The sequence below is a fragment of the Protopterus annectens genome, chromosome 5.part1, assembly GCF_019279795.1.
Source record: "Protopterus annectens isolate FY-2018-M chromosome 5.part1, PAN1.0, whole genome shotgun sequence".
NCBI lineage: Eukaryota > Metazoa > Chordata > Ceratodontiformes > Protopteridae > Protopterus > Protopterus annectens.
The window spans coordinates 483987991-484007416 of NC_056736.1; the positions used below are offsets into that span (position 1 = coordinate 483987991).

At 39.6% G+C, this 19426-nt stretch overlaps 1 long non-coding RNA gene across 1 annotated transcript; it reads left to right on the top strand.

Moving 5' to 3' along the window:
• The first annotated feature begins 13219 nt into the window (after positions 1-13219).
• LOC122803301 lies at positions 13220-18725 on the top strand. The gene is made up of 3 exons (XR_006365101.1): positions 13220-13335; positions 15910-16048; positions 18638-18725. It is a non-coding gene; the product is annotated as an uncharacterized LOC122803301 (long non-coding RNA).
• The last annotated feature ends 701 nt before the right edge of the window (positions 18726-19426 follow it).

Here is a 19426-nt window from a genome sequence, read left to right on the forward strand (position 1 = left end):
TGTCATTTGACTTGCGAATGTGTAGTTTCTCCATCAAAGCTAGGTTAGATATTTCTCTATATGCTAGGCACAGGTTGCCTCTGAGCAGTCTGTAGGAACAGAGTAATGTGACAATGATTTCAGTCTGTCTGCCTAAGACGGTTCTTGAAGACCCTGAACTTTCTTCATAAGGAACCTTTGTGGGCTCTCCAGTCATTGCAGATGTTTGGAAAGGAATATACCAAAGGGAGCATTGTACTCTATTATTGGCCTGATAAAGTAACAGTACAGTGGGGTTATAACCCCTTTTTTCTGTAGGCAATTCCCTTAAATATGAGATGAGCAATATAAAAAGCCCTTCTTACTACTGTGGAGGCAAGGGGATCAAAGTTAAGGTTGCTGTCAACTTGTATGCCCAGATCTCTCACCACTTACTGTGTACTTAGGCTATTACTATTGATGTGGTCGCTTTCAGGAACATCTCCCTTGCCGAAGTGGATGATGGTGCATTTTTTGCATTAAGTTCAAGACCATGACTTTGCAACCAGTCATTATTCTGTGTAAGACTTTATTTCAAGATTTTGACATCACTAGGAGTTTCAATGATTGCTCCCAGTTTGCAGTCATCAGGAAACTTTGTCAGCCACAGTCCTTTAGTTTTAGCCTGCACTTTGGAGAAGTAGATTCTGAACAGTAGGGGTCCCAGAAGCAATCCCTGGGGAACACCACTGGTTATGGGTTTGCTGGAACAGGTGGAATCCCCTATTTTGACTGTATGAGTTTTAACAGTGAGTCAGTTTGCAACCTATCTGACAACATATGGATGTTACCCAGCTGGGTGAGTTTATCAATGATGCCTGAGTGGGGGATTGTGTCAAAGGCCTTGGCTAAGTCTAGCTGGGACGTATGCACAGATTTGCCCTTATCTAGAGCTTTGGTGACTGTCTTTAAGTAGTCCACCAAGTTTAACAGACATGGTCTCCCATTGACAAAGCCAAACTGAGTAGGGTTGAGTATTTGGAGATTTCCTATATCTTTGTTAATAAGGTCCATGATGATTCACTCCATGGCATTGCAGGTAAGGCTGGTCAGTCTAAAGGGTCTATAGTTCTTGTGGTTCCTGGATGCATCCCCTTTTTGTGCAAAGGGATGACGGTAGCTGTTTTCCATTCCACTGGGATGAAGCCAGTGATTAGGCTGTGGTTAAAAAGCACGCCTAGTGGTGTTGCTAATTCCTGTTTTAACACATGTAGAATACATCTAGGGATGTTGTCTGATCCCATAGAGGCTGTGTATTTTTTCTTGGAGAGGGCATTTAAGACCTGCTCCTTGGAGATAAGAGGTGCAGGACAGGTGCTTGGGATGCTTTGGGGTATATGTGTTAGGGACAGGGGAATGACGTTTTCGTTGAACCTGTCAGCCAGCAGGTTTGCTATATCCACAGGTTCTATATATTTTGTACCATTAACTATGAGTTCAGCATAAATCTGGGCATTACCTTTGAAGTCATAGATGTAACTAAAGAATGCCTTGTGGTTATCCTTAGTTAGGGAAGCTAATTTGGATTTATAGTTAGCCTTCGAGGACTTCAATAGGAGTATTATTTGCTTACGTTGAGCATGGAGTGTTTAAGGTTTTGAGACCATTCCTTCCTGCTCTTAGACAACAATTTCTTTCTCCTGTTGTATAGCCTATTAACAGCAGTTGCCCACCAGGCATGTTTGTTTTTACTTGAAGATCTTGCTTTAGTTCTATCAGCTATGGCAGAGTCAATACAATTGTTCAGGTGCTTATATAAAGCTTTGGTGTAAACCTCAGCATATGTGTCTGTTCCATCAGTGAGGGGTGGGCTATGAAGCTATTTATCCTGTTATAAGAGGAAGTAATTAACCACAGAGAAGTGTTTTAGTCTAGTTGTTGCTAAGGGGTGATAGTTACTTCTAACGAGACTAATTTGGGGTCAGATCTCACCAGGGATGGCCACACACGGGGGGTGGCACAGCAGTCTCCCATGTTGGTGAGCAGCAGGTCCAGGATGTTTGAGCCCCTTGTGGGTATATCAACCAGCTGGTCCAGGGCATTGGAGTTAATGAAGTCCAGGAACTTTTGGGCAAGTGATTTAGTACATGTATAATTTACACAGTCTATGGACAGGTAATTTTAGTCACCCAAAATCAGTGTGTTTGTTTGTATCTTGACTGTCTCAAGTACATCCAAGTAGGCTGAGTGGCCATCCTGATTCAAGGAGGGGGTCATTTAGTTGGCAATGACCTGAAGAGGTGTCTTACCCACAGTCAATTGCACCTGAAATAATTCAAGGAAATCATGCTATTTAACCAATCTAGAGGTGTATTTACCTTTAATGAATATTGAAACACCACCTCCTTTAGTTCTCATGCCTTCAGTTTGTGGTCTGAACGTGTGGAAGGAAATGTAACCTGGTATAGATGGGGTACTATCAGCAGCCTTAAACCAGGTCACAGCGACTGCACAAATGTCAGCATCTTCCAGGGTGAGGACTGCTTCCATTGAGGGCAGCTTCTGGTTTAGATTCCTATCATTTAGCAGCATAACTTTGAGGTTGTTTTTTGAGGGTATTTTTACATCAGGAATTTTGTTCTTGTGACATTGCCTAAAAAAGGCACTATGGGGATGGTAAGAGTCTTAGCCAGTAACCAAAATCCCAGGGGTGGTAGAAGATAACCATCTCTGGCAAAGCATAGAGGTCTGTCAACCATATCATCCCAGGCTGACAGATACTGGATCCCCTTTGAATGACACCAGAAACTAAGCTAATTGTTGATGTTAATCAGTTTTTTGTTTGTACTGAGGTATCATACTCATGGCAGTGTATAAGAACAAAGGGGACATCCACAGCTGTGGGCAGTACAGAGGCATCAGTCTCCTGACACATCGCATGAAAGTTCTAGTAAGGGTGATTGATACACAGATACACAGAATAGTAGAATGCAAGATGGGAGATGAGAAGTTTGGATTCAGATCAGGATGTACCACAACTGATGCAATGTTTGCAGTGAGACAGTTACTTGAGAGGAAGCTAGAGATGAGGAAAGTGTCCAACTGGGCATTCCTAGACTTGGAGGAAGCATATGACAAGCTTCCAAGAAAGCTGATCTGGGCAGTACTGTGGTGGTCTGAAGTCCATGAAACACTGGTAGAATTTTTGCAGGCTATGTACAAGGACTCAATGACTCAAGTACGGACAGTGTTCAGACTCACAGAGGGGTTACCATTGGGAGTGGGTATACACCAGGGTTCAGCTCTGAGCCCACTACTGTTCATATTGGTGGTGGACTACATTAGCAAACAGTTTGGAGAGGACAGATCAACAGATGATGTTGCATGCAGATGATTTGGCATTACAGGCAGACTCTGAGCAAGAACTGCAGCAAAGTATAGAGCAAGGGAATGCAAAACTGAAGGCACATGAGATGAACTAAGCACAGATAAGACAGTGGTAATAGCAGTAAAATGGGGAAATCAGAAGATGCTGAGAACTGAGATAGAAGGGAAGATACTCGAATAGGTAAATAGCTTCAAATATCTGGGACGGTTGGTTGAGGAGATGGGAAGTCTGAATACAGAGCTCAAAGCTAGAATCAGAGAAGCTGCAGTCAACTAGCATAGAGTGTCAGGTGTAGTCGATGACAGAAGAATACCAACAAAGCTGAAAAGTAAAGTGTACAAGACAGTGGTGCAACCAATACTACTGTATGTTACAGAAATATGGGCAGTAGAAGCAGATCAGAGGAAGAGGTTAGAGGTGATGGAAATGAAGTGCCTGAAAAGGGTGGTAGGATGTACTCTGTGGAATAGATGAAGAAATGGGGATATAAGAGCGGAAGCCAAAGTAGCTCCAATTGCAGAAAAGATCGAAGAGAACAGATTATGGACTTTTAGACACATGTGCAGAAAAGCGGAATACAATTTTGTAAAGAAGATTTGGAACAGGCAGGAAGAAGGTAAGAAGAAAGAAGGACATCCAGCAAAGAGGTGGATGGATTGTGTGACAAAAAGATCTGCAACAGTCAGGCATGAGTATCAGAGAAGATGGGTGTATGGCAATAAATCTAGAGAGATGGTGACAGTTAACATGATTCCCTGACCCCATGTAGAAAATGGGAAAAGGGGGACTGATGACGATGATGATGATGACTGAGGTATCATCCTAGGCAAAGGTAGCATGCTGCTTAAGACTAGGGACATACCTGCCTGCAACACATAATCTGAGAGCTCAGTCATGTCTCTCTTCATATAGTCCAGTGAGGTAAGTCTCAAGTCATTCACACCAACATGGACTATGACTGAGTCATAGCAATGCCTGTTGTTGAGAGACTTGAGTGCGTGTGTGATGTGGTGGATCCTGGCACCTGACAGACAGCTTCCTGTAACCTTTTCCTTATCTAACCCAGTGAAAGGGACATCTGTGTCTCACAATTGAGTCTCCTATGACTAAGATGTTTGTTTTTGTGTAATGCCTTAGGGTCTTCATTGATGAGACACTGGTGTGGGATATATTATGTGTACTATGTTCTGTAGAAGGTGCATTATGTGAAGCATGCTTTTGTTTGTGTTTGGGAGGTCTATGATGTTTAGGTAAGCTTCTTGTAAGGACCTCCATATATATAGGTTTATGTGTTGTTGGATTAGTAGGTGGAGGAGGTGAGGTGTGCATGCTGACAACCTGCTTAGTATCAGATGGACTGACTGGTGCGTGAGAGAGCCTGGATTCCAGGTTCTTGATATAGATGCATTTCTCGCATAATGAATTTGTCTGGACTAGAAGAAGCAGTGGGTTGTCAGTGTAGATGATGTAATTGCTATATTGCCTCAAGATGCCCGTGTCGACTAGGCTGGCTGGACAAACTGTGGGAAATTGTCTGTCCATAATGCTAGGTAAGTTGATGCGGTCAGAAAACAGGGAGTGGACAGGAAGGAACAGATAAAGCAGAGGACAGGAGTAGTGGACAAAAAATGTGATCTGTGTTGGTACCTCAGCAGCTTCACTAAATGTATCACCTGTCAGTAACAGACAATTACAAGAAGTTACCAATGGAGCCCCAGCAGAGTACTAAAAGAAAATTTTCAGGCAAAAGTGCCTGCATTTATAACCACCGACAGTACCCACTGCTGTGTGGCAGTGCATGATGCACAGATACGGTGCTGTGTAGCAAACAGGCACAGACTGATTTAAATAAATTAACCAATAATGAAGCTCAACACTAAGCCCTGTTCCAGCAACCTTCAATCAGATGAGTTCTAACTGCACTGTCCCACTACTAGGATGCAGGTGAACCATCTCCAACAAAAGATGGTTTGTTTAGTGCTCAATTTATACAAACAGAACTAGATTCGGCAGGCCTAAATCTAGTCTATGATACAGCAAACAAAGAGCAACAATTTCAGAAAAAAAAAAACATTTAAATAAATAGTGATATGGTAACAATGCAGTTTAAAAGTGCAATATAGAGTGAAAAATTCTACTTAAGTTTTGCAGAGATTGGCAGATGGCTTTGATTCACTTATGTAGCAAATGAGAGCAAACTGATTTAAACAATTTAACCAATATAAAAAGTCACAAACTGAGCCCCGTTCCAGCAACCTTCAATCAAATGAGTTCTAACTGCACACCCCTGCCACTGGGGTGCAATTGCACCTAGTCAGCAGTCTAGACAAAACAACTAGTTCTAGCTTGAAATGAACAGAGTGCGCAATACACAAATAAATACAAAAATAGATTTTGCAAGCCTTGTGGGAGAAATCAGACACTTTTAAAGCCTTGCGGGAGAAATCACCCAATATACCAGGGTTCATTTATATTTTATGTTTGTAGTCACACAAACACAGAGAAACATGAAAAGGCAAAAAACTTTGAATCACTGTTAGTTCCCTGATAAAAACTGGTCAGCAAATTGCAGCTTCATCCATTTCACGCTCAGGTATGAGTGAGGAGGCTAATAGTATACTAAGATACTCTGCTCTGTTTTAAATTTGATAGAAAAGGGCATGTCTACTCAGTTGAGACCTCCATATTGGTAAAGAGTGAAGATTTGATGAATGCAGGATTGTTTGGATCCCAGTGTTAGGAATGACCAACTTATTTTTGCAGTAGTATGTATCTAATTTTGGGAGTGGCACTCTATAGAATTCTTTTCCTAGACTTCAGTGAAAAGTAAAGGTGACAAAGTAGTACAGCAGCTGCACTTAAATCTGCTTTTGTGACATACAAGTAGACTTGGGAACTTTGAGTGGGATGCCTTAAAAATGATATGAGGTGTATCACATAGAAGGTTTTTTTTGTAAAATGCTAAGAGGTTATGAGGGTAGAGTGCAGTACAATCAAGGGGGTCAAATGCTTAGGCAGATCGTTGGGAATAGTGGCTGTGTAAGAGAGTACTTGGGGAGTTTGTGATAAAGGGTGTGTGTGTGTGTGTGTGTGTGTGTGTGTGTGTGTGTGTGTGTGTGTGTGTGTGTGTGTGTGTGTGTGTGTATGTGTTTCCAGGTCTTTCAGTTTATTCTTCCCTTCCAGAAAACTTGCTGGTTATATGCAGCATTTACCATTGCCTTGTGGCTTGGCTGTTGCCTAAAAATGGCCTGAGAAGAGTCTGTTAATTTGCAAACTTAAATTTAGGGGAATTTGGTGTAAAAAAGTGCATTTCATGTATCAGATGACCTTTTAATATGAAGAAACAGAGATGTCAAAAGGCAAGATGACTGAATAGACCAGTCCCTGCAGATGTCTTAACTGGGTCAGATTCATCAAACAAAAGTTGCATTTCTAAGAATGGCTTTTTTGTAGTGTATGCAAGTAAAGGTTGTGGGAGGTGAACTTTGGTCTTTAGGAAGGTTCACTGTAATGTTAAATCATAAAATGTGGATTTCCCCATGTTATGTGCACCTTTTTACCTGCCGGTATTTCTCTTAAAGTGATGTTTTATCCCGTGCAAGAAATTAGCAGATTTCATGCTTCTGTAATTTCTGAGGCAAGTGACTTAAGAATTCTGATGTATCCTCATTCCTCTTGGTTCACGTTCCTTTCACGTCTTGCAATTTCAATACATCGCAATTTCTTCCATTGCACAAGAATAATCTTCTGCTGTATAATAACTTTTACATTTCATCTGTTTTTTTTCTCTGTATCCTTCCCAGTGAGAGTTTGGGGATTTAGAGTCAAAATCCATTAAGTATCCTTGTGGTAGGCCTAATTCGACACCTTCTTTGTGTAGTCTGCATGTCCTATCTATGTTCTAGTGCATGTTCCCCAGACGCTCATTTTTCCTCCTACATTCTAAAGACATGTGGTAGGTGGACTGCACATTCTAAATTGGCCACAGCTATGAGTGTGTGTGTAAGTGTGTGGTGTGGAAGAACAACTGTGTTAAGGCTATCCACACTGTAGCATGAACCTTGACTCTAGAAGATTGCCACTGTTGAAGTGATGTCCTGACCCCATGTGCATAAATAGGAAAAAGGGTTGAGGATGGATGGGTGTCTTTTCTTTTACTAAACATAATTATCTCTTCTACAGTTCCTTTCTCCTGCTGAGGACAGTCGTACAAACAGAATAAAATAATGGCAGTTTCAGTTCACTTAGCACACTTTTAATGGATAAAGTGAGATTAATACCAGTGGTCTAGAGACTAACATATTATTTATTTTTTTTATGTATATACTTTCATGAAATTACTTCTTTTTGCACGTTTAGCATATACATAAATATTCCAGGTACAATAGAAAGAGCAGCATGATTCTGCTTGTCTATTTAGCCAAAAGATGAAAGACAGCATGTCTCAATTGTTCTCTTATATCCTGGCACATCATTTAACAATTTCATAGACTTAGAATTTATGTCTTGAATGTGACTGGGCGGGGGTGACTCTGAAATGGACCATAGCAGTGCTGGGGCAGCATCATGCACAAGTGGGGGAGAGTTAACTGTGGAAAGCAGATTTATCTAAGACCCAGACTCTTTGTAAATGATAAGAGACCTCTAAAGTTCCTACCCATGCCATTTTGCATATGTTTTCATAATCTAACTCTCTGTAGTCATGTACAGTAGCTGGGGAGTCTTTTAGTGAATACAGTTCTCACTTCTCACCATAGCTCTCAACCTCTTTGCACAAAAAACCTGGACAAACAAAGCCAATAATGGCAGAATACAAATTCTGTTCTCACTTCTCACCATAGCTCTCAACTCTTAACACAAAAAAACCTGGATAAAGCTCACAAGTGGTGGTGGCTGGGGACTTACCAGATACACATTTTAAACATTGCTTGTATAATTTTGGAAATACGCTAGAATACAATATTGTGTTACCACCATGCATTTCACTGGCAAGTCTTGAACCCAGGACCCTATACACTACAGTCAGAGCAACATACCACTATACCAAATCATCAGTTTTTTGAAAAACAGAAAGACTGAAAGTTAATGGCTATCATTTAGTGAATTCATTTCTCACTTCTCACCATAGCTCTCAACCTCTTAGCACAAAAAACCTAGACAAAGCTAATAGTGGGGGAATACAAATTCAGTTCTCACTTCTCAGTTCCTGTTCACTTAGGAAAAAATCCTGAATTACAGCTAGCAACAACAGACCGGGACTAGGTGTCGAGCAAATGAAGACTTGTTGCCCTTTCTATACACCCTTTACTGGAGAAATTCAGAGTGGCATTTGGAATGCAGAATTTTTTTCCCATAAAAAGGCATTATATGAGTGATGTGGGTCACTCAAACTCAGTACAGTCATGTAGGGTCTAATTATGTTGCAAGTAACTATTATGAAGTATACAGAGGCACATATGAAAGGCTTTATGAGATAAGAGGTAACATGCTACAAATATTATCTTCATTGCAACAGCTGAAGAGCTCCATAAAAAAAGGTTACATACATGATCCACACTCTGTTTTTAAATCAGTTTTTCAATCCACAGTGCCTGACCTTCAGCCCTATCTGGTGATCCAAAATTAACGTCAGTGCAGAGCTTACATCATTCTTTTCTTGGGTCCTTCACCTGCTTCCAGCTGTCATGAAATATATTAACAATGCCATATTTTTGAATTCTCTACAGCAACCTGAATACACACCTCTGATTAAAAAAAAACAAATGGAAATCCTTCCTCTACAACTCTGTTTGATTTAGTCTGAGCACTTGCAAGCAATAAAACTATAATTTGAACATGTTAACTGTTTCACATTACTGCACTATATCATATTCTATTCCCTGTTTATCACTTTCAAACTTTGGCCACTGAGTACAGTTCTCATTGTCAACCTGCCTTTGCTTAGTATCACTTTATATAGCTTTTAACATGATCCAGTTACTATGCACTCTGATATTGTCATTATGAGTACATAATTACATTTTATATTACATATGCTATGGCAGAAAAGGTTCATTCAAAGCACCTCACACACAGACATACAAACACACACACACACACACACACACACACACACACACACACACACACACACACACACACACACACACACAAAATGAAAATGGACATAGTAAAGATATGCAGGTTATGTAGCTGCAGAAACTCCAGGAAGATACAAAATGAGAAACACAAACAGTGATTGTCATCAAACTTCTGCATCACTCTACTCCTCTTTCTCTCACTCTCTCTCTCTCTCTATATATATATATATATATATATATATCTATATATACATACACATATACATATACATACATATATATATATATATACATATATATATATATATATATATGTATATATATATATATGTATGTATATATATATATATATATATATATATATATATATATATATATATATATATATATATATATATATATATATATATATATATATATATATATATATATATACATATACATACATATATATATATATATATATATATATATATATATATATAACATGCATGTACACACATATATCCTTCTACACACACACACACACACACACACACACACACACACACACACACATATATATATATATATATATATATATATATATATATATATATATAAATATTTATACATATACAAAATAATAATTGTACTAGGACTTGAACTTGGGTCATGAGATGTAAAGATCTTCATTTTTGCTGTTAAGATTAATTTCCTACCATAAGGAGTCAAACTCCAGGTAATATGGTACCATTTCCAATGTCAAGCTTTCAAAGGTTAATGCTGTTCGATTGACTGAGACAAAGACAAATACAGCAGATGGCTTTTATTTAACAATATAAAAATCCCACAGGAATGACAGCCAGTTTTCAAAGCTATAGAGTTGACCTTATAGAGGAGACTCAATATCACATCTTGCAATCAGAAAATACCAACCAACAAAGGTTGAAATGATTTTGTGAGTGTAGCTAAAAATATATTGAATGTTTCTAATTTAAATTAGATTTCTAAATAAAAGAGAAAGATGACCATGCTTCACGATCAGGAAAAAACTGAAATCAAGGCTTGTACACATGTAAAAGTTAACATCTCAAAAGTGACTACACCGCTGTATTTCTCTTTATCTTTTATGTTTATTTTCCATGTCAATAGCTCAGATATATGCACCAATATGTATGCTTTATCAAAATCCTGGTTTTACTTATATCATGTGTGGAATGTGGCTTGATTAATTGTTTTTCAAAAAACATGCTTTACTGCCTCTGGATTTCAAATCTTCTATTGAAAAATTTGGAGGTGGAGTTTTTTAACGAAAGTGTGTAATTTCCTTTTTATTGTGATATTACATCTCAAACTTAACTGTGGCTTTTTTAATTAGTTAATTCTCTATGGGGTACAACTTTATCTAAAATCAAACATCATTTTAGCCATGATATGTCTTTTATCTATCACTTACTACTGCTATTTTAATTATAATATGAAATATGTTAAGTAGTCAGAGAAAAGTATTCATTGATTTGTTGACTCACCCAGACTTCACTCACATGGGGACATTTAAAGAATCATTTAAATTGACGTTCCACACAAACACAAACAACCCATTGCAGTTTTTTTCTCTCTTATAGGGAATGCATTACTTGTTAGCTCTCACCATGTTGTGGATTAGTCAGCACAGCTTTAATATTTCTTCCTTTGAAAGAAAGCTTCTGGCACTGGCTAAGGTTCTGGCGTCCATGAGATCAATTCTGTTATTAAACACTATCATTCCTGTTGTCATCTCTATTTCATTTATAATAGTATTGATAACCAAAGCAAATGCTTCATTTAGTATCCTACAAAACAAAATGCAGTTCTGCTTCTTCACTGTTGTATATGCTGTGTTTCTTCACAGTTTTAATAAAGTTTGCTAAAAACACGCCTTATTGTTTAAAGACAGATGAAATTACTTAAAAAAAAGTCAATCATCTTAAAGATGCCTTTGTCACAGTTTTCCCAGCAAGAATAAAAGTCATTGCACGGCCCTTTTTTGACTGCCCTATGAGAAGCCTTCCCACTGATTAAATTTGGTATGTACCCAAAAGTTAATCCTTAAAGCAAAATAGCTAAAACTCAGCTGATATAATTATAAGCAACTACTACAACACAGCACATTTTCTGAGACTAGAAAAATAATGCAATCAAAATGAATCCATTTGTATCCACAATTCTTAAGGGTAAAAGCCAAAAGCCCTCGTCACACTAATATACTCACTACAGCAAACATTGATGTTACTACGTCTCATCATTTTCTTATGCATTTTAATTGTTTACTTATTAAATACTACATTTCTCACATGATCTGTTACTTGCTGTGTTGTCCCTTAAATATTCAAGGATGGAGTGTGGTATAAAACGGCTGTATTATAAACTTGCCAATGTGTATCTGTACTTATAATATTTATAATTCCTCTTCCTGATTCTAACTCCTACTTTTAAGAATGTTTGCATATCTTGAACAGTAGAAATATATGGAAAGTTATTAGAAAGGATATAGGGGAATCCTACAGTATACGTTTCTGCTTCTCCTGGTAAGACTTTAAGATGGTGATGCACTTGTTATATACTTGATGAGTCTTACAGATATCACTGATAGCCTTGTGGTTGACGGTTGTCTTGCACTGACATGCTTTCTTTTGACATTGCTTCAGTTTAAATGATTTTGATCCAGCAGAGATAAGACGTATCTGAGTGATCACATTTGCTGAGAACAAAGAAAACAGGCAATAAAACTCCATTTCTTGATGAAGGAGAAATATACAGTTCTGAGAAAGTGAGACAGCAAAAGACTGCAGTCATAAGCATATGTTCAACCAGTTTCATACTAACTTTAACAACTATCTATCCATATGTTTCCATTGACTCACAGGCAGCATTTTGTTTAAATCTAAACATTACTAAAAAGCAACCTGATACGACTTTTGCAGTTCACCAGTATATGGTTAAACAACGGCTGTATTCAATGAGAGCTTTGTCAGTCACCTCATCTGTTAAAGTCTGGAATGAACTGGATATAGTGATTATATCAAGTAAAATGTACCTTTAGTATGTATGCATGTTACTTATTTATTTTTTTGTTGCCTGTCAAATATCTCTAGAGTTATGCCCATCTGTCAGGCTAGACACAATGTGATATTTATACTTACTGGGTAAAATTTGACAAGAACAATGGTGAAATTCCTCTTATTTTAGCAATCGTTAATTGTGTTACAATCTGTGTATGTGTGGTGGGGGTATTGTAGTCTATTTATGATTAATACAGCCTTATTTTGTTTTACGTTTCCTCATACTCTAAAAAAAGTACGACATTATAGATAGTGAGAGTCTATCTTTGGTTGAATGGGCAGGATATGCATGAAAAGAAATGATCATTGGCGTACTCTCACATCATGTTAGAGGCGCCATCTTTACTCCTCTAACCCCCAGTTGGCTGCTGTGCATTCCCTGGCTCTTGGCGTTTCGCTGTGTCCTACGCTTGTGATCCAGCCCATCCTGCTCTACCCTACTGAATTTTGATCCCTACTTGAAGGCCACAATACAGAAGCCTCAACTAAGGACTTTCTTTCAAGTTTTAAAACTACCTTCGTTTCCCAGCAAGGAACTTGTCCTGGAACTTGTGATCCAGCCCATCCTGCTCTACCCTACTGAATTTTGATCCCTACTTGAAGGCCACAATACAGAAGCCTCAACTAAGGACTTTCTTTCAAGTTTTAAAACTACCTTCGTTTCCCAGCAAGGAACTTGTCCTGGAACTTGTGATCCAGCCCATCCTGCTCTACCCTACTGAATTTTGATCCCTACTTGAAGGCCACAATACAGAAGCCTCAACTAAGGACTTTCTTTCAAGTTTTAAAACTACCTTCGTTTCCCAGCAAGGAACTTGTCCTGGAAGTATGTGTTACTCCTAACCTTGTAATACTTCAGGTAGTAGATACCTATTGGTAGGTCGCAGTGTGCCTCCCTGCCAGGTTAGCCTGCAGCCAATACTCCCCTACCCACCCTTTTGGTGTCCTGTGAACAACCCTCCCCTCCCTATCTATTTCTATACTTCACTATCTCACTGTCAGCTTCCTCCTTATTACTGATACTAAGACTGTGTTTCATTCTAGATAACTGCCTTTCAGCTGCCTCCCTCTTACTGATACTACGACTGTGTTGCTTTTTCCCTAACTGCCCACCAACTGGCACTCCACAATCTTCCTACTGTCTCTTTTACTCCCGCCACTCTCCTCCTCGTCTCACCTACCTTGCTCCATTGCACCTCTTCTGCAACCCTCTCCCTTACTATCTCTCATTTGACTGCCTATCCACATTTTGTCTTCCACTTAGCTAACACCCATCTCAATCCTTCACACAACCTACTATCCTATCCAACTGTAATCCCTCCATATCCATACCCATAACTGTACTTCTCAGACTTTCTTTCCACCTACTACACATCTCAGTAAACTTACCTTCTGCTCTCTCTCTTTTCTGATTGTTTTTTCACCACTCTTTCTCCTTCTCTGGGCTCTTGTTTCTTCACCTCTCACCCATTCCCTTCCTCTGAACTTGCTATTCCCTCCTCTGATTCCTGGTTTCCTAACTCTACTAGGGTTCACTACATTCTGTTACCTTTTCCACCACGAATGCCTCTCTTGTAGCCTTTCACTCTGTAGCTGGACTCAGTCTGTAATCTCCTTCCTTTTCTACCCTGCCACCCCTTCCCCCCCTTGCCTAATTTCCGCCCCTACTCTATATAGCCACCTCCTTCAGGTAGGCGCCATCTTTACTCCTCTAACCCCCAGTTGGCTGCTGTGCATTCCCTGGCTCTTGGCGTTTCGCTGTGTCCTACGGTAAGTGTATCTATTTATGAATTTATGCTGGAACTCAGTCTACAGAATGTAAAGTTTGTTTTTCACCTCCTGCTGTTGTTAAGGTGTAGTGTGCTTTGTTAATGTGTAGTGCATATGTTTTATTCACCAGAAACGCCTATCTCAGCTTAGCGTTTACACGTGGTGACTATCTCACAGCTGCTTTCTCTTTTTCTTACTTTTGTTTTGCCCAACCTCGCTCACCGGCTGCAGATGCTCTGCGTGCGGAGCTTACACTTAGCCATTGGAGCCTGCTTTTGTTACTTTTATTGTTAAGCCGTCTTGATAATGAGACTTTAACTATTGCAGTACTGTATTGTAGTGTGCTTTGTTATGTGTAGTTTGTATGTTTTCATCAACAGCTAGAAACGCCTATCTCAGCTTAGCGTTTGCACGTGGTGACTATCTCACAGCTGTTTTTTTACATTTTTTACTTTCGCTTTGCCTGATCTTACTCACCGGCTGTAGATGCTGATAACATAGAGTGCTCTGCTTGGAGTTAACTCTCAGCCTTTGTAGTTGCTTTTCTTATTTTTATTTCATGTTGTCTTGATAATGTAACTTTAACTATTGATCTGGGTTATCTAGCTTATCGGCTAAAAATGCTGACTGCATAGTGCGCTAGTATTGCGGAGCCTTAAAGAAGCATTTGGTAGCTAGTTTCCTGCCTTCATTGTGCATTACTAGTTATTGTGAATTACTTTGTTGCCTGTATAACTGTGTAATACGCTAGTATTTACGAGTTATGGTGGATATTTTGTTGCCATTTGCAAAGTATAGCTCACTGGCTACTGTAGCTGACTGAGCAGAGAAGAGCGATAGCATTATGGGGTCCTTATTTAGCAATTTGGAGCTAGTCTTTCTTACCTACTCTACCTAGTTGTATCATTGCTACGCTTATTTTTGTAGTCTAGCCACTTTTGCTCACTGGATGCGACGCTGAATTTAAAGAGCGTTCTGCTAGTGGAGCCTTCTCTCAGCTGTTATGAGCAAGGTTTACGGTAGTGCAATACGCACAGCTGATACATTATAAGTAATAGATTTTATCTACAGGTCTCACCCACAAAACTGAGCTGATGCTAAATCTAGTTTCAATGCTACTGTAACCAATTAGTTTGTATTGATTACTGCTCAGTCACTTAGGTTCTACTTGCTGTCCCTGTAAACTGCTCTGTGAGGCTTTTATTTTCCTAACTCCTGTTTTACGTGTTGATAGACCCCTACGTCCTTTGTGCTACTATATCTAACTTTACTTAGCAAACCTGTGCAACCTAAAAAGTATACTTTGGATGTTAACTGTGGATAACCTGTTTTGTGATGCATTTGAACTTGGTAGAGTTTTTGTCTTAGTCTCACTATACTGCATTATCCTACTTATTAATTGCTAGCTTGTGATATCACTAGTTTAATATCATGTTGCTATAACTTGTATCTGATATAAGTTATCATATTGTGATATAATCTAACATTCTTTCATCTCTGCTTTCTACCTATATATTATCTAGTACTGTTATTACTGTAAGCTAATGCACACTTGTCTCTTGTCTGCCTTCTACATAACATTTCACCTAGTTACATAATTTTGTTTTACTTTCTCCTTTGCATATTCCAGCTTGTGATCCAGCCCATCCTGCTCTACCCTACTGAATTTTGATCCCTACTTGAAGGCCACAATACAGAAGCCTCAACTAAGGACTTTCTTTCAAGTTTTAAAACTACCTTCGTTTCCCAGCAAGGAACTTGTCCTGGAAGTATGTGTTACTCCTAACCTTGTAATACTTCAGGTAGTAGATACCTATTGGTAGGTCGCAGTGTGCCTCCCTGCCAGGTTAGCCTGCAGCCAATACTCCCCTACCCACCCTTTGGTGTCCTGTGAACAACCCTCCCTCCCTATCTATTTCTATACTTCACTATCTCACTGTCAGCTTCCTCCTTATTACTGATACTAAGACTGTGTTTCATTCTAGATAACTGCCTTTCAGCTGCCTCCCTCTTACTGATACTACGACTGTGTTGCTTTTTCCCTAACTGCCCACCAACTGGCACTCCACAATCTTCCTACTGTCTCTTTTACTCCCGCCACTCTCCTCCTCGTCTCACCTACCTTGCTCCATTGCACCTCTTCTGCAACCCTCTCCCTTACTATCTCTCATTTGACTGCCTATCCACATTTTGTCTTCCACTTAGCTAACACCCATCTCAATCCTTCACACAACCTACTATCCTATCCAACTGTAATCCCTCCATATCCATACCCATAACTGTACTTCTCAGACTTTCTTTCCACCTACTACACATCTCAGTAAACTTACCTTCTGCTCTCTCTCTTTTCTGATTGTTTTTCACCACTCTTTCTCCTTCTCTGGGCTCTTGTTTCTTCACCTCTCACCCATTCCCTTCCTCTGAACTTGCTATTCCCTCCTCTGATTCCTGGTTTCCTAACTCTACTAGGGTTCACTACATTCTGTTACCTTTTCCACCACGAATGCCTCTCTTGTAGCCTTTCACTCTGTAGCTGGACTCAGTCTGTAATCTCCTTCCTTTTCTACCCTGCCACCCCTTCCCCTTGCCTAATTTCCCCCTACTCTATATAGCCACCTCCTTCAGGTAGGCGCCATCTTTACTCCTCTAACCCCCAGTTGGCTGCTGTGCATTCCCTGGCTCTTGGCGTTTCGCTGTGTCCTACGGTAAGTGTATCTATTTATGAATTTATGCTGGAACTCAGTCTACAGAATATAAAGTTTGTTTTTCACCTCCTGCTGTTGTTAAGGTTTAGTGTGCTTTGTTAATGTGTAGTGCATATGTTTTATTCACCAGAAACGCCTATCTCAGCTTAGCGTTTACACGTGGTGACTATCTCACAGCTGCTTTCTCTTTTTCTTACTTTCGTTTTGCCCAACCTCGCTCACCGGCTGCAGATGCTGAAAACATAGAGCGCTCTGCGTGCGGAGCTTACACTTAGCCATTGGAGCCTGCTTTTGTTACTTTTATTGTTAAGCCGTCTTGATAATGAGACTTTAACTATTGCAGTACTGTATTGTAGTGTGCTTTGTTATGTGTAGTTTGTATGTTTTCATCAACAGCTAGAAACGCCTATCTCAGCTTAGCGTTTGCACGTGGTGACTATCTCACAGCTGTTTTTTTACATTTTTTACTTTCGCTTTGCCTGATCTTACTCACCGGCTGTAGATGCTGATAACATAGAGTGCTCTGCTTGCGGAGTTAACTCTCAGCCTTTGTAGTTGCTTTTCTTATTTTTATTTCATGTTGTCTTGATAATGTAACTTTAACTATTGATCTGGGTTATCTAGCTTATCGGCTAAAAATGCTGACTGCATAGTGCGCTAGTATTGCGGAGCCTTAAAGAAGCATTTGGTAGCTAGTTTCCTGCCTTCATTGTGCATTACTAGTTATTGTGAATTACTTTGTTGCCTGTATAACTGTGTAATACGCTAGTATTTACGAGTTATGGTGGATATTTTGTTGCCATTTGCAAAGTATAGCTCACTGGCTACTGTAGCTGACTGAACGAGAGAAGAGCGATAGCATTATGGGGTCCTTATTTAGCAATTTGGAGCTAGTCTTTCTTACCTACTCTACCTAGTTGTATCATTGCTACGCTTATTTTTTGTAGTCTAGCCACTTTTGCTCACTGGATGCGAACGCTGAATTTAAAGAGCGTTCTGCTAGTGGAGCCTTCTCTCAGCTGTTATGAGCAAGGTTTACGGTAGTGCAATACGCACAGCTGATACATTATAAGTAATAGATTTTATCTACAGGTCTCACCCACAAAACTGAGCTGATGCTAAATCTAGTTTCAATGCTACTGTAACCAATTAGTTTGTATTGATTACTGCTCAGTCACTTAGGTTCTACTTGCTGTCCCTGTAAACTGCTCTGTGAGGCTTTTTATTTTCCTAACTCCTGTTTTACGTGTTGATAGACCCCTACGTCCTTTGTGCTACTATATCTAACTTTACTTAGCAAACCTGTGCAACCTAAAAAGTATACTTTGGATGTTAACTGTGGATAACCTGTTTTTGTGATGCATTTGAACTTGGTAGAGTTTTTGTCTTAGTCTCACTATACTGCATTATCCTACTTATTAATTGCTAGCTTGTGATATCACTAGTTTAATATCATGTTGCTATAACTTGTATCTGATATAAGTTATCATATTGTGATATAATCTAACATTCTTTCATCTCTGCTTTCTACCTATATATTATCTAGTACTGTTATTACTGTAAGCTAATGCACACTTGTCTCTTGTCTGCCTTCTACATAACATTTCACCTAGTTACATAATTTTGTTTTACTTTCTCCTTTGCATATTCCAGCTTGTGATCCAGCCCATCCTGCTCTACCCTACTGAATTTTGATCCCTACTTGAAGGCCACAATACAGAAGCCTCAACTAAGGACTTTCTTTCACCTTTTAAAACCACCTCCGCCTCCCAGCAAGGAACTTGTCCTGGAAGTATGTGTTACTCCTAACCTTGTAATACTTCAGGTAGTAGATACCTATTGGTAGGTCGCAGTGTGCCTCCCTGCCAGGTTAGCCTGCAGCCAATACTCCCCTACCCACCCTTTGGTGTCCTGTGAACAACCCTCCCTCCCTATCTATTTCTATACTTCACTATCTCACTGTCAGCTTCCTCCTTATTACTGATACTAAGACTGTGTTTCATTCTAGATAACTGCCTTTCAGCTGCCTCCCTCTTACTGATACTACGACTGTGTTGCTTTTCCCTAACTGCCCACCAACTGGCACTCCACAATCTTCCTACTGTCTCTTTTACTCCGCCACTCTCCTCCTCGCCTCACCTACCTTGCTCCATTGCACCTCTTCTGCAACCCTCTCCCTTACTATCTCTCATTTGACTGCCTATCCACATTTTGTCTTCCACTTAGCTAACACCCATCTCAATCCTTCACAACCTACTATCCTATCCAACTGTAATCCCTCCTAATCCATACCCATAACTGTACTTCTCAGACTATCTTTCCACCTACTACACATCTCAGTAAACTTACCTTCTGCTCTCTCTCTTCTGATTGTTTTTCACCACTCTTTCTCCTTCTCTGGGCTTTCCTCCGTTAAGCCCACGGGCTCACTCCGCTCCCTAC